Genomic DNA, 15,643 nt, shown 5'->3' on the forward strand with positions numbered 1-15,643 from the left:
TTGCGTCAGGGGCGGGGTTGCCATGATAAACAAACAGAAAAAAGGACGAACAGAATCCTTTGACCGCCATTGCTGTACGTTTTTACATATTTCAGCTAAATGGTACACATAAATCAGCATCTGAATTCAAATGTCACAAGAAATGGGCAGTGTAGTTGCTGAAAATGTGCATATTTTATTGATGACTTTGACTTCTGGGTAACCTAGGTAAATAAACACTCGACGACGTCTTACAAAAAACCATTGCGCCACCTACTCTTCTGGCGGTGAATTGTTTTCAGCACCCACAGCCTACGGAGAACCATAAACACAGTCTATCCGTCCGTATCCGGGCGCCCGCCCATCCGTAAACGGAGACGCAGAAGCATATTTCGGCCTTTACTCAAGGCCTATGCTATCAATGTTTCAACATTTGAAGAACTTTTTACCATTGCATACAAAATCGGAAATGCAATACAATCAAGATCCACAAGGCCAAGGAATGAGTGGGGGCTTGGTCAGCCCACACTCTCCTGAAATGTTGCGAGTGCGTCTTGCCAAGCCTGCGCGTGTGTCAAGGGAAAGCTGAGTGTGTAAGAATGTGGAGCGCGCGTGCTGAGGAGGAGAGAGAGAGGATTTGGGCAAAAAGCTCAAGAAATTAGCCAAGCATGCATATTTAAAATATTCACTTACATTCAACTTTTTTTCAGATTTGTGTACTTAAAATTCTCAAGAGTCTTTTTTTGAACTTGTGATTGAATCAGAGTGTAACATTTTGACCGGTGGATGTGTAAAGCATTATTTTAGCGTTAGCGATAAATTAGATTCCCTTTATTTCAATCATTTTTGAAGATATTAAGTTAATTTTGCACATGGGAATATTTTGTAGTGTCTTTCACCATTATACCAAATTTGGAGTTTATATCTCAAAGATTTGCTGAGATTTGACGCAACTTCCTGTTTGGTTCCTTTGTTGATGATTTTGGAGGCTGGGAGTAATGAGTTGAGACCTGTTGTATCATTGGGCCAATGTTGTATCATTGGGCCAATCGTCAATGGAGGCTGACAGGGCTCTCACGTAGCAAACAAATCAAAGTCAAAACTGAAGAGAAGCTGTCCAGGGGTAGTCGAGCAAGGGGTCTGTGTTGCTCCAGCATCTGCTGTTGCATCCTCTGTTACACTCAGCATCCTCTCCTGTTGCTCTCAGCATGGTCTGTTGCACTCTGTTGAGCAGGCCTCTGCATGACCTGTAAAAGTGAAGACAGGGTCCATGTCAGTGATGAAAAATGAAGCTTTTTCCATCTATACTTGATACAGACTTCAGTTTTGACTGTGAAATGCAGTGGCAATACTTGAACTGAAATCCAAATGTGTTGGAAACCCATGCAAAGTCACCCAAAACACAGGCTCTAACAAGAGTATTTAGCTCTTAACTGGTCAATGTATACACATCTGACAAAAGACCAGCTCGACCTTTGCCTGTAAACAGTGATTCTGACCTTTAAATAGGCTGACCAAGTGAAACTAGCCTGGCTAACGTAGGTCGCTTTATCAGGCAAATGACAAATTAAATAGGCTTGTTTTGAAAGATCCTATATACTGGCTATCTTCAGCAGGTCTGACGGTATGTAACGGACGTGGCCATGCTCCGTCACTACAAGGCGTCGTTCGCCACTCGCTGGGCTTGAACGCAAGACCTCTGACTTGCCAAGCGCAACCACTAGCAGCTACGCCAAAGAAAAGCTAGCTATTCGTTGACGCGGCCCATTACATATCTGAGGAGTGAGTTTCACATGTTCACACCCGTTACATTCACCTCTATGAAATTCACTCCGGCGGTTAGCTAGTGCTAACCTCATGGTCTGGGTCACGGCACCAATGTGGCGGTATGTAACGGACGTGGCCACGCTCCGTCACTACAAGGCGTTGTTCGCCACTCGCTGGGCTCGAAGGCAGGACCTCTGACTTGCCAAGCGTGACCACTACCAGCTACGCCAAAGAAAAGCTAGCTATTCGTTGACGCGGGTAGCCCATTACATGCCTGAGAAGTGAGTTTCACAGGTTCACACCCGTTACACAGGCTCTTGTCTACAAAAGGCAGGCCTTCCTGCTAACTATATTTAACTTAATGTCTGCACCTCTCTGTCACCAACTGTCTCTGGGGTGGGGGCTTCACAGGGTGTCTACAGGTGTAAACAAGTTCATTTTCAGACCTTTTAATAACACTTCCAATTGAAATTAAAGACCAAATGTACGATGGAAATACAAATCAAAAGTGCAAATATACAGTAATCTTCCCAAACACTGATGTCTGTTCAATATGAACAGTATGGTAAAATGACAACAATCGGTTGAGTTTAAGAACATTGACTAAATGTGTGTAATGTGAAAGGATAACACAGAAATGTAATTGCTGTCCTAAATTATATTTTTTATTACACAATGGTGGAGCAGAAACTAGCAATTCCATGAATCCCATGGAAACAAAGGCAAATGTGTGAGATGTACTGATGTGGAGCACAAATCATCCAAGAAGCAGTACTTCTTGGCAGGGGCAAGCAGGGCCTGCAGGCAGGGGCAAGCAGGGCCTGCAGGCAGGCAGTCAGGGCAGGCCAGCTGGATGAAGCTGTCCTGGGGTCAGGGCTGAAGAGAAGCTGTCCTGATTATGATTATGTCCAGCTAGAAGGGGGTAGTGCAGCAAGGGATCAGTTTTTCTCTCAGCATCCTCTGTTGAACTCTGTTGAGCAGGCCTCTGCATGACCCTCCAGACCTGTAAAAATGAAGAAAGGATCCATGTCAGTTGTGAAAAATTAAGCTTTTTACATCTACACTTGACATAAACTACAGTTTTGACTGTGAAATGCAGTGGCATTACTTGAGCTTGAATCCAAATGTGTTGAACTGATGGAGACCCGGCCATGCAAAGTCACACAAAACATTTGGCTCGATTCCAGGCTCTGGCAAGAGCTCTAAACTGGTCAATATGCACATCTGACCAAAGACCAGCTCGACCTTTGCCTTTAAACAGTGATTTTGACTGTCAGAGACCTTTAAATAGGCTGACCGAGTGAAACTAGCCTGGCTAACGTAGGTTGCTTTTTCAGGAAAATGACAAATGAAATAGGCTTGTTTTGAAGGATCCTATATACTGGGGCCCGTTCGTCGTAAGGGTTGAAGCTAAGCTAATCCATTGTCCCTTTAGCCCGTTAACATTAGCGAGCTAACTGAGAACTGCAAATATCGGTTCGTCGACGGCTGATCCGCATCCAAATCATGTGGTTAATTTCAATCAGGCTAAACTTATCAGGGCAAGTGCACGAGCACGTCCTACTTCAAAAGGCAGGAAAGGTCGATCACCAAAACCGCGATTTTCTAACGGTATGATGGCGGAAAAGACGAAAGAGAGAGCGGTGATATTCTCGCCATCTGAGCAAACTATTATAATGAGTGTCTACGAAGACAATAAGCATATTAACATGGCTAAGTCAAACACCGCCACCGCTGCCAGAGCAAGACAGGCATCTTGGCAAAAAAATTGCCAATAAACTAAATGCGGATTTTGGTAAAATGGCTCATCTTTAGTGCCTTATTACCCCGATCAATCAGATCACATTTCTTTAAATGTGCCTGCTGGCAGTAGGCTTAATGGAAATTAATCATCGAATGAGATCTTGCTTGCGAAAATTATGATTTCAACTTTTTCAGAATAAGTATAAAAACAAGGCCAAAGAGTATAATTGATACGAATTCATAGACACTTATGAGGATATATGTAGGCCTACTGAAAGCGCATGTACTAGTGTGATATCAGGTAAAATGGGCCACTTTTTGGTGAATCGTTTGGGACAATAATACAATACCATATATGCCTTTTGCATGTATTTTTATGATTACTAATGACTGTTTTTGAAATATAATTATTTAGGCCCTACAGTTCTTGAAACATCAGCTGTGCCAACTTTTTTGGCACAAGCAGTTTCAGGTAAAATGGGCCAGTGAAACTGCAAAGGGAAATAGTAATTTATCATCAATTTTAATTTTAAAACACAGTTGCTTATACAGCCACAAAACATTTAAACTGCATTAAACAAACATATGTGCCATAATTTTAAAAAAAATGATCCTGAAGCCCAGATTCGTCACAGTTACATATATATTTGACGGTGTGCCCTCAATACCCAGCTTGACCAAAAGGCTCTCATACTGGTTAAACCACTGGCTAACCACCTCTTTGTTGAGTCCAGCAGCCCGTGCTGCAGACAGGACCTCTGGCTTGCACATCCCAAGCTATGGGTTGTGCTTTAGAAAGTTCTTAAACCAGTAATATCCGGCCCTCCCTGCTGTCTTGGAGAAACCAGATATGTTGTTCTTGGCTGCAAAATCAAAGGCCACTTGCCGGACATCACGTTTTGTGAAGGGAAACCCCCTCTGCGCCAATGTGTTGAGGGTGGCAACAAGCTCCCTTTCTGCCTCCTGTGGAAGGTAGGGCTTCTGCCCTGACACATGTTCACTGCCAGTCACCTTTCCACTGATGCGTCTTTGCAGTGTTGATTGCGGCACACCCCATGCTCTTGATAAGAGGTGCACACTCACTGTAATTCCTTTCTACTCTCCCTCCATGTATTCATCTAAGGCCCCCTTCATCCTCTCCTCTTTCCACAGATTGTAATTGTTTGGCCTTCCTTTCCATCCCTGTTTTATCTTTGTATCCTTTCCTCTCTGGTCCTTGCTCCTACTCTCTTTTCTCTCTCTTTCCTTCTCCCTTTCTCCTCTCCTCTCGCTTCCTTCTCCTTCGCCATACTCACTGTACATAAAATATCTACTACCATTATTACTGTTGGAGGGGTCATGGTGTGACACACACACCCTCACACACACACACACTCCAACACATGGGTATGTGAGTTTGTGAGTGACACAGATGATGGCCCATTTTATCTGAAACCATGTTTCCCATTTTACCTCAGTGGGTTAAGGTAAATTGGACCACCCAGAAAAACATCACTTTTTCAAAAAATATGTTCATATACCAAACTAACAACATTATTTGTGATTGATGCCATCAAGACAGATATGCATAGTTTTTTTATGTGCATGTAAAAAAAAAAGATTTATCATCCTTATAATAGTTTAATTAGATTTGGTATGCCAGGCTACTTACCATGCAGCTTTCTGGGGCAGTCTTGTTTGAATTATTGGCCCGCCCACCATAGCAACCATAAAGCAATCAAATCCCCTGTTACTTGTCAGGGCTGGGACCCCCAAATGGCCCATTTTACCTGATATCACCCTATATATGTGTATATGCATGTAGGCCTATGTATAAATCCCTCTTTGATTTCATTGACTGGGGCATGGCCAGGAATATGATTAATTGATTAATCAGCTGGTTAAGCGCTAAGTACACTTTTCTTACAGCAATGCATGCTGTGGCTTTGCCAATGTTTTCTGCATCGCCTATACTGTATAAAAATGTAGCCTACCTGACGAGAAAAACCTCAAGGCTATGCAGAGAGTCTGAAGCACAGTAAAAGTTTCAAGTAGCTTTATTGTCCATTTCTTCACGTCAAGATATAAAAAGGAATCGATATGACGTTTCCCACTCTCCCACAGTGAAACATAAAAGGCACAGGCACAACAGATAAGACATTTCATATTCACATACAGCAGCATAAGCTCATAAAGCATAGCTTGCTGCGGCGTGTGATATTTGCAATGTACGGCCCAAGAAGGTCTTGCAAATAAATGAGTCCTTGTCGGCTGAATCGATATCGCTCAAACAAGAACTCATCCGTGTGAAATAAAGGATCTTGGCACTCGTGAAGAACTCTATTGGTATGGAAAGTTAATCGAATTATATCTCCTTGGTCAGCTGGGTCTCTCAAAAAGGGATCTGCCAATTATTTTCCGGGGGTGTGGCAAGCTTATCCAGCTACACTTATGTTAGCCTGCTCTCGAGCAGGTTAGTGCTAATTGATATGTTACTATGGTGATTTATCTAAACTTGCTTCCACGAACCAAAAATAGGGGCGTGTTTTATCTTAGCCTGAAAATTAGCTCGCTAAACTGCTTAGCGAGCTACGACGAATACCCCCCTGGCTATCTTCAGTAGACACTTGTCTACAAAAAGCAGCCCTCCCTGACGTTTTAGGACTAGAATTTAATGAATTACGATATCGTTAACACACTGCCAGTGAGTGAGCAAACCGAGTCTGTCATTGACGCTAAGTCAAAACAATGTACCCTCGGGACGCAGTCTCACTCCACTTGCAAGTTTTCCACAAATCACAAAAATAATCGGAGCATCTGGCTACAAGCACAATTCCTACATCTCCTAAAGGCTTCCCTCCTCGAGGTTTGGTAACAAACACATTTTTGGTGTCGACCGAACTGTGAAATGGTGAACTTATAAACATGACGCGACCAAAACATGGCTGCCGCCTAAGCCTATGCGGTCTCCCTGGAGCATCGGCTTTTTACAAAGACTTTCTCGACCCAAATCAAAATTCGGAGCCGATAGGTCTGTGGGGAATTGCTTGTTCTCCTAAAAGCTGCCCTCCTCTACCGTTTTGATGAATTCACCGAGATGCTACATGATTCAGTAATTACACAGAGGAAAAAAGCTAGCTACTTTTCGAGTTTGGTTTTCCGTCACTTTAAACTCACGATCTTAAGGTCTCAAAGTGCTCAAACCTTCACCATAATTCAAGAGTAGTGTACTTTCACGAACCCACTCATTGATTCTAGCTTAAAATGTGTAAAAATCGGACTTACCAAACGTGGCTGCCTCCAACACGGCTTTCAGGTGATTCCAGTTGAAAACAACAATGGCCGCCAAAAAATAATTTATATTTGTAACGGCGAGCTGCGATTGGAAGCGAAGTGAGGGTGGGGCTTGGTCAGCACACCATTTCCAGAAAGGATGTGTGTGCGTCTCGCCAAGCTCGCGCGTGTGTCACGTAGGTTGACCACCTGTCCCTCTTTGCTCTGTATCGTATCGCACATTATTCTCAATATGCGACGTGCAGGACGGTGCAAATGATGTGCGACACAACGCAAAGCGGGACAGGTGGTCACCCTAGTGTCAAGGGGCAGGATGAGTCTGTGAGAATGTGAAGCGCGCTGTGGAGCAATTCACTTGAATTCAATCATATATTGACATACCAAGGTGAAATAGTTTATGGTACTTCAGAGTGATGTCGTCTTGAACCCTATTAGGTTTGAAAAACAATCAGTCAAAATTATATTTGATTTATTGACACAAAGATATTGAGGCAATGTGGACATTTACATAAATACACTTCTTTCAGCCATTTTGAATTGCATTTCTTATTCCATGTCACCCTATGTAAAAACATGTATTCTACACATCTGGAACAAATTTCAAGTCGATTGGGTCTATGGTTTTTGAGTAGAAGGGTTTTGAAGGTTGTACCAAATTTGGACAGTACAGCAAAATATCATGGCGGACCTTATGGGTCCTTGAGGCTTTTTTGTTCCCCATGACAAATAAGGCATTTGTACCAATTTTCAGGCATTTTGGAGTAACGGGGCGCTGGGGAAATCACGTAGACTTTGGGCGTGTTTTATAGCGCCACCTATGGGCGCACATGGGCCACTAGCCGCCTGGGAGTAATGAGTGACCTGTTGTATCATTGGGCCAAACTGGAAAAAATTGGGTCCAGGACTCTTTGAGCTGTTGGGCCATTTAGCGGAGAAATATAATAATATTAGCAATACTAACAAAAACAATAAGTTCCCTCCTACTGGAGGATCCCTAAATATAGCTGCAAGCAGCAATGAGGTGGCCAAGCAGTCAAATGACCCATAAAACACTTTAGAAATCCTCAGAACAGGGTTCCGAGTGCATGCAGCAAGTTTGGTGTGAATCCATCAAAGATTTGCTGAGATACGACCCAACTTCCTGTTTTCTGTCTTAATGGCACATTTTGACTGCCTGTACCGGGCAAACGGTTCTGAAAATCAAAACATTGTGTAAAGCTCTTTGTGAGGCTTGGTCTGAAGATAATCTCTGCCAAATTTGGTAAAGATTGGACAACATGTGTAGGAGGAGTAGAGAAAAAACGTTTTTCAATGAATTCAAAATGGGGGCCGCATCAATTCGGCTATTATCACAAATTATGAGTCACACACGGGATGTCCCAAGATATCATGAGACAAAGGAATCACTCAATAAAGGCAAACAAATCAATAGTTATTGGCCAAAACAAATTTTTGCGTCCTGCGGCCACGCCCAGTGATCACATGACACCAAATTGTGTAGATATCCTCAGAAGAGGGTTCTGAGTCATCATACCAAGTTTGGTGTTGATATCTCAAAGATTTGCTGAGATATGACATCACTTCCTGTTTGGCTGCTTTTCTGCTGAATTTGATTGGCTGTACCGGACAAACGGCTGTGAGGATCAAAATTCTAATCGATTACTTTTGTGAGGCTTGCTCTGTAGATCATCTCTGGTCATTTTGAAGAAAATTTGACACAAATTGTAGGAGGAGTAGGCTTTCAAATGTTTTTGATAAAACCGGAAAAAGCGGAAAATCTATATAACCGGAAAGTCCTAAGTATAAAGGAAAATTCCCTGACAATGGAACGTTCTTGTTACTATTATGATTATACTGCTAGACAGCTACTGTGGCATACCTGGCTTTGCTAAACAGATAATCCAGTCTCATGAGATTCTTGATGACTGTGACTGGATTTGATCCTACAACCTTGCGTTTCAAAGGAGCACGTCGTATCCCAATGAGCTATACTCACTGATGGAAAATGCTGTGTTCGGTTACTTCGTAAAAAAAAGGAAGCCGTTTCTCCCGTGGCGAGCTTTGTCAGATTTGACCCAAGTATAAACAGCTGTAATTCAGTCATATTTTGACATATCAAGGTTATTGTGGTAAGAAAATGATTAGATTACATGCTTGTGATGACATTTCCAAAGTTTCGACTCCATACGGTAAACCGTCACAGAGACAAGGCCTCACGTCCGCTTTGGCATGCTCTTTGTCAAAATCATTAGCGTTACTCGTGAACGGTTTGACTTATCGATAAAACTTTGATAATTTTTTGTCGGCATGGTCTGAAGATGATCTGTTGTAATTTTCATGAAAATCGGAGCAACGGCCTCGGAGGAGTTCGAAAAGGTTGGTATTCTTAAAATACAAATGACGGAAACACCTTCAGGACGACAATGACGCCATAGGGTTCATTTGAATCGTCTGCATCTACGGAATCCAATGAAACCTCACTTAAGAAAAATTGTATCATGGTTCAAAAGTTATGGGCGTAAACGCACCTCCAACTTTGACGCCTTGGTGGCGCTATAATGCTTCAGGGATCTACATGAAACTTGGTGTTGATAATCAGGATACTGTTCCAAATCAGTGTGCCAAATTTCACTTTGCACCAATCGGTTCTATGGGCTGCCATAGACTGCCATTATCTCTGAAGTACTTGTTCAACCTCCATATCTATTCTTGTCAAATTACCAATGATGTGGTAGCCTACATTCATGCAAATGATTACGTAGCCTTCATTTGTCTGCTGTTTCTTACGTTAAAATGGATTATTTCATGTTGATCAAAATTTACTATATTGGTTCTCTCTTAAATTGTCTTACAACCACAAACATCTAATGTTTCGAAACATTTGTGTGGCGGCCTGCGGAAACCCTTCACATCGTGAAAATTTGACTTCTTGGATATTATACATATTTGTAAACTACAAACGCTTCTGAATACAAATCTGTTTAAATCACTCAGGTAGAGCTTGGGGATATGGGTAAAACATTATTGATATAGATATTAATGGGTCAATGATGTATAATGATTTTCAACAAGCCAATTTTAAAATACAATAAATATTATTGGGTGTGCTTTGCCCTCGGCAAGGGCACAACCTTTGTTCTCTCACATATATATATTAACTTATTGGATGTACTTTGCCTTCGGCAAGGGCACAACCTTTGTTCTCTCACATATATATATTAACTTATTGGATGTACTTTGCCTTCGGCAAGGGCACAACCTTTGTTCTCTCACATATATATTAAACTTATTATTATTTATTTTTGCCCCCCTAATAGGGTGACCACACGTCTGGACAGTCCGGTTTTCCAGCCCCTTGTCCGGACCGCTATTGCATATCCTTCTTTTCGCCTTTTTGTCCTCCTTTTTGACCCTTCCTGCCCACCGTTGCAATTTACCACTAGCGTAGGCTTTCACATGCCAAAAAGAAAGACCTCCTTCAAACCTACGTGGAGTTCAGAACATCACTTTGCCTCTAAGAGCAGCAAAGATCAATATCGTGCCTTCTGTAAGCTGTGTCGCATTGATATACAGTCATGGCCGGAATTGTTGGCACGCCAGAAATTTTTCCAGAAAATTAAATATTTCTCACAGAAAAGTATTGCAGTAACACGTTTTGCTATACACATGTTTATTCCCTTTGTGTGTATTGGAACAAAAAAAAAGGGAGGAAAAAAAGCAAATTGGACATAATGTCACACAAAACTCCCAAAATGGGCTGGTCAAAATTCTTGGCACCCGTAACTTAATATTTGGTTGCACACCCTTTGGAAAAACTATTGAAATCAGTTGCTTTCTATAACCATATGTAGCAGAGTCTCGACAGACAAAGCATGGTGCCATCCACACCTTCCTCCTACCCCCGACAAGGGAAGGGTCTTTCCCCCTTTGTCCTTATCTGCCAGAATAGGAGCGTCAAAGTCCTGACCCAGCATGGGGTCAGGAACAGAGACCACATGGTCTCACATTATCAGAACAAAGGGAATTCCTTGGAGAAACTTTCTTGTGTGGACTTTCTAAAGGACTACATGGCTCATGGACACTAATTCAAGGACAGTAGTCGATGTGTTATAATGTGTTTGTCTCATTTACCTAGAACGTTGTTTAATTAATGTTTGATTATAACTTCCCTTCAGGTATAGTTAAATCAGTCAATCTTGGTATCAAAATAATTGTATCATACTAACAAAACCAGTTATGAAAGTTGTATTGTTATATTCTGAAGTTTAAGCATTCCATGGACATTTGAGATAATGGAACTCAAAACTATCAGCCACTTCACACCTCTGGGTAGGTCCCAGGACAACGCCAAGGTGGAAGTAACTGACCAATGAGAGAGGTCACCTTCACAGGGATGACCCCCTTGTTCTTTGGGGTATTTAACCCCCAAACGTACAATCACCCCCGCTCGTTCGTAGGATCAACTGGAGGTGCACACTCTAGTCTATTTCTTCATAACCTGCACATTCACTTTGCGCCCGGAACTTTGACGAGAGATTCCGTTTTCTATTCGTTGGACATAACGAACCATTGACTCCGTTCTTCAAACCGACAAAAGTAACTGCGATTTGCAAATTTCTTACTTGTGACATATTGGCATGTTGTGTTTGAATTGTTGATGTTTGATTGTATTTTACAAATGATTTAACTTAATCATCGTTAGGTCAGTTTCCATTGATCGTCCATTGTTACTATAGAAGCCTCTTCCTCTACCTCAACTTCTCCCCCTCCCCCTTCACACGCACTCTACGCAACCATTGTGTAGTGCACTCGCATTAGAATCTAGGCCTACTGTACTGCTTTAGCCCAACTAACCCATAACTTACCTGGTATGTGTTCACTATAATTACATTCTCTTAAATAAATCATTGTGTATAATACTTGCTCATCTCTCACGTTATATGATCGGCTCTACTTTCATAGAATTCACTACTTAAGATTAAACTGATTATTACGAGTGCTATTTTATTAAACAAGGTTTCCTCTGTCCCTTCCACGAATCAGAGGTGGTGCCCCAAGAACTACTATACTTTATTGTAAACGAAGTATTGCTAATCTTAACCGTGCAAACCACGCTACACATCAATAAGCTTCTTACAACTCTCATCCGGAATTTTGGACCAATCTTTCTTTGCAAACTGCTCCAGGTCTCTCTTATTGGAAGGGTGCCTTTTCCCAACAGCAATGTTAAGATCTCTCCACAGGTGTTCAATGGGATTTAGATCTGTACTCATTGCTGGCAACCTTAAAACTCTCCAGCACTTTGTTGCCATCCATTTCTGGGTGCTTTTTGACGTATGTTTTGATGTAAGATCTCGGACGCAAACCCAGCTTTCTGACACTGGGCTGTACAGTGCGACCCAAAATCCTTTGGTAATCCTCATATTTCATGATGCCTTGCACACATTCAAGGCACCCAGTGCCAGAGGCAGCAAAACAACCCCAAAACATAATTGAACCTCCACCATATTTCACTGTAGGTACTGTGTTCTTTTCTATGTAGGCCTCATTCTGTTTTTGGTAAACAGTAGAATGATGTGCTTTACCAAAAAGCTCTATCTTGGTCTCATCTGTCCACAAGATGTTTTCCCAGAAGGATTTTGGCTTACTCAAGTACATTTTTGCAAACTGTAGTCTTGCTTTTTTATGTCTCTGTGTCAGCTGTGGGGTCCTCCTGGGTCTGCCATAGCGTTTCATTTCATTTAAATGTCGACGGATAGTTTGCGCTGACTCTGATGCTCCCTGAGCCTGCAGGACAGCTGAATTTCTTTGGAACTTGTTTGGGGCTGCTTATCCAACATCCGGAGTATTCTGCGTTGCAACCTTTCATCAATTTTTCTCTTCCGTCCACGCCCGGAGAGATTAGCTACAGTGCCATGGATTGCAAACTTCTTGATAATGTTGCGCACTGTGGACAAAGGCACATCTAGATCTCTGGAGTTGGACTTGTAACCTTGAGATTGTTGATATTTTTCCACAATTTTGGTTCTCAAGTCCTCAGACAGTTCTCTTCTACTCTTTCTGTTGTCCATGCTTAGGGTGGCACACGCAATCAAAGCTAAGTGAACTTCTCCACACTCCGATTGGCCATCGCTAGCGAAAATCGCTCCTCATTTGCATAAAGTTGAGAATCTCAATTCTGTTACGTCGCGTCGCTACCCACAACACACGCACTGTAACCGTGCATTTTACGTGACTCGCTGACCGAGCACGTCGTTGTTTGTAATAGTCATGGGGAGGAAAATAAATATATTCAAGCATACATTTGAGTCAAACTCTTTAGACAAAGCGTGAACAAAATGTAATACCGTATAAAATCGGCATTAAGACTTTTTAATACCTTAAGGGCCTTAATTTTCCCTAAATGGATTTATCAACTTTTAATACTTTTTAAGACCCCGCGGATACCCTGTAATACTTTTTCCACAGAAGAATCTGCATTTGAAAGCCTAGTCACTACCACTTTTAGTGTGGCTAGTTATTTAGCCTGACTTACACTGCTTTTTGAAAAAGCTTCGTATGTCCCCTTTCTTTTTCTTGGGTGGAGGCATATCTGATCTACAAAGCACAAAAAGGGGCAAACATGAACATTCTGAAGGGCAAAGGGAATATTAAAATGTGTTACTCTGGCCTTTTATGTATGTATTGTTGGCAGACAACCCTGGTAAGTTAGCTGTACCGTTGTCGCCGACACACCCGCTAGCCTGTGTGCGACTGCCAGTAAGCAAAGTAGTATGAGCTTCTTCCCGTGCGTGTCGCGTGTCAGATAACCCTCCCCCTTCGGGTTTTCAGCCAGTCAAATTATGGCATTTCTTGTACTATCGCGTCCTGGCCGTCGGAATCGATCCAAATAGCAGCACAATTCGCTAAAATATTGGTGGGGACAATTTTGTCATTTTCAAATGTTGGGGGGGACAAGTACCTAGCGTCCCCCCCTAAATCTATGCCCATGGTTTCAGTGAGTGTGTGAGAGAAAGGGAGACACGAGTGAGTATGTGTGTGTGTGTGAGTGAAAGGGAGACGTGTGTTTGTGTGAGTGTGAGAAAAGAGACAAATGAGTGACTGCGTGAGCAGGAGTGAAAGGGAGACAACTGGATGTGAATGAGTGAGTGTCTGTACACAGTGTGTTTCAGTCTTGTGGGGTTGGGTGAAAAGAGTGGGCCAAGGTGGGAATGGAGTTGGAGGGCAATGGAGGGGCAGCTCCCCATTCTTCAATCTGTACAGGAGGCAAGCAAATACCTGAAAAGGTAGACAAAAAGAGAGGAGCATATAAGTTAGCATTCAGTATAGCATTTTAAGGAAAATGGCATGAATTGAAAGGAGTTATAACTGACACTTACTGTGTGCTAGGGCCAATTTTGTATTGTTTATATTGCATATCGTTTATATCGCCCATTCCTACTGTGTGTGAGTGTTGAGTGCAGGATTAAATCCTGATTCTTCGTGCTTTAGCATTGGCAAATGCAGTGATGACATCTTCCATGTCTAGCTTTCTCCTCACATCTTGCTCAATGGATATAACTGCCAGGTCTGACAGTCGCTCCTGAGCCATGGTGGAACTCAGATATATCTTGATTAGTTTCAAGGCAGAAAAACTCCTTTCCCCGGAAGCAGCAGTGACAGGCAGTGTGAGAAGTAATCGGAGTGCAATGCTTAGATTGGGGTAACAATCCAGTACGTTCTCCTTGTATATATAATCAAGCATTTCTGAAGGGGAAAAGATGCAGTCTTGAAAGGCTTTAACTGCAGCCCTTATCTTCAGTTCCAAATCAGCACCATCAACATCCTATGTTTCCACCTCCATCTTCTGGCAGCTAATGCCCAGTGTTCTTTCATGCACTGCTTTTTTGTTCTCCACTGAATAAAGAAACCCATAAAGACCAAAATATGTCTCTACCAAGGGCCGTATCAACAAGAGGTAAAAAAAACTCCCTGTTGAAACGCTCTTCAGGGGTGAACTTTGTCTCCTCTCTTCCTTCATACAGGCATCTTTGAGTAGTTGTTCGCTGTCTCTGTTCAGGGAGTGTCATCTCAACTTTTAATTCCTCTGCCATCTCTCTGCGCTGATTTAAGCCCTTTTTCTCTGGACTCTTGCAGACTTTCTCTAAGTCCATCTGTCTTTTCATGGTCTTTATTGAGATTTTTGGACTCTGACAGAGTTTGCTGATAGGATTTATTTGGTACAGAATGTTATACCAAACAATAACATGTAGAAGAAAACTCCAGGTCTGCATGTCTTTCAAAAGTGTTTCACACTTGGACACAGTCTCAGAATCTGTAGGTCTTTTGGCTATGGCATGGTCAACGAGTGCCAACGAGTGCAAGGGCTTTCACACTGTCCACTCTGCACTCCCATCTGGTTAAAGACAGACTTTTGACAGTCATCATCTGTACATGTTCCAGCATAATATTCCACTGTTGCACAGAGGAGCTGAACAAGTTGTACAATCTCCGGAGGACACCAAAAAAGTTCACAGACTGATGACTGTCCGCATCACAAATAACCAAATGTATTAAACTGTGACTCCCACATGGCACATACAGGGCCTTCTTGTTTGTGTCTAGCACTCTCCTCTGTACACCTTGGTGCTTACCCTGCATGTTGCTCCCATCGTCGTATGTCTGCCCACAACAGTCAGAGATGTTAAGATCCAATTTGGTCAGTTGGTCCATGAAAGTTTCATACAGTCTTTTCCCAGTTGTGTCATGGACGTCAACAAATCCAAGAAAATGCTCCTCAATGCTCCAAATTTTCTTCACAGTTTACAATGCGCATTACAAGGGATAGCTGTTCAGTATGGCTGTTGTCTGGTGTATAGTCCATTATGACAGCAAAGTACTT

The 15,643-nt window shown here is 42.3% G+C and overlaps 1 protein-coding gene and 1 pseudogene across 2 annotated transcripts in view; one reads left to right on the plus strand and one right to left on the minus strand.

Moving 5' to 3' along the window:
- The window catches only part of septin12 (septin 12), a 152,837-nt gene that overhangs the window by 55,150 nt on the left and 82,044 nt on the right, over window positions 1-15,643 (plus strand). The window lies entirely within an intron of this gene.
- On the minus strand, window positions 14,228-14,927 carry LOC146253675 (uncharacterized; annotated as a pseudogene).

Source organism: Hypomesus nipponensis, chromosome 17, assembly GCF_054491055.1.
Source record: "Hypomesus nipponensis isolate SF chromosome 17, ASM5449105v1, whole genome shotgun sequence".
NCBI classification, from domain to species: domain Eukaryota; kingdom Metazoa; phylum Chordata; class Actinopteri; order Osmeriformes; family Osmeridae; genus Hypomesus; species Hypomesus nipponensis.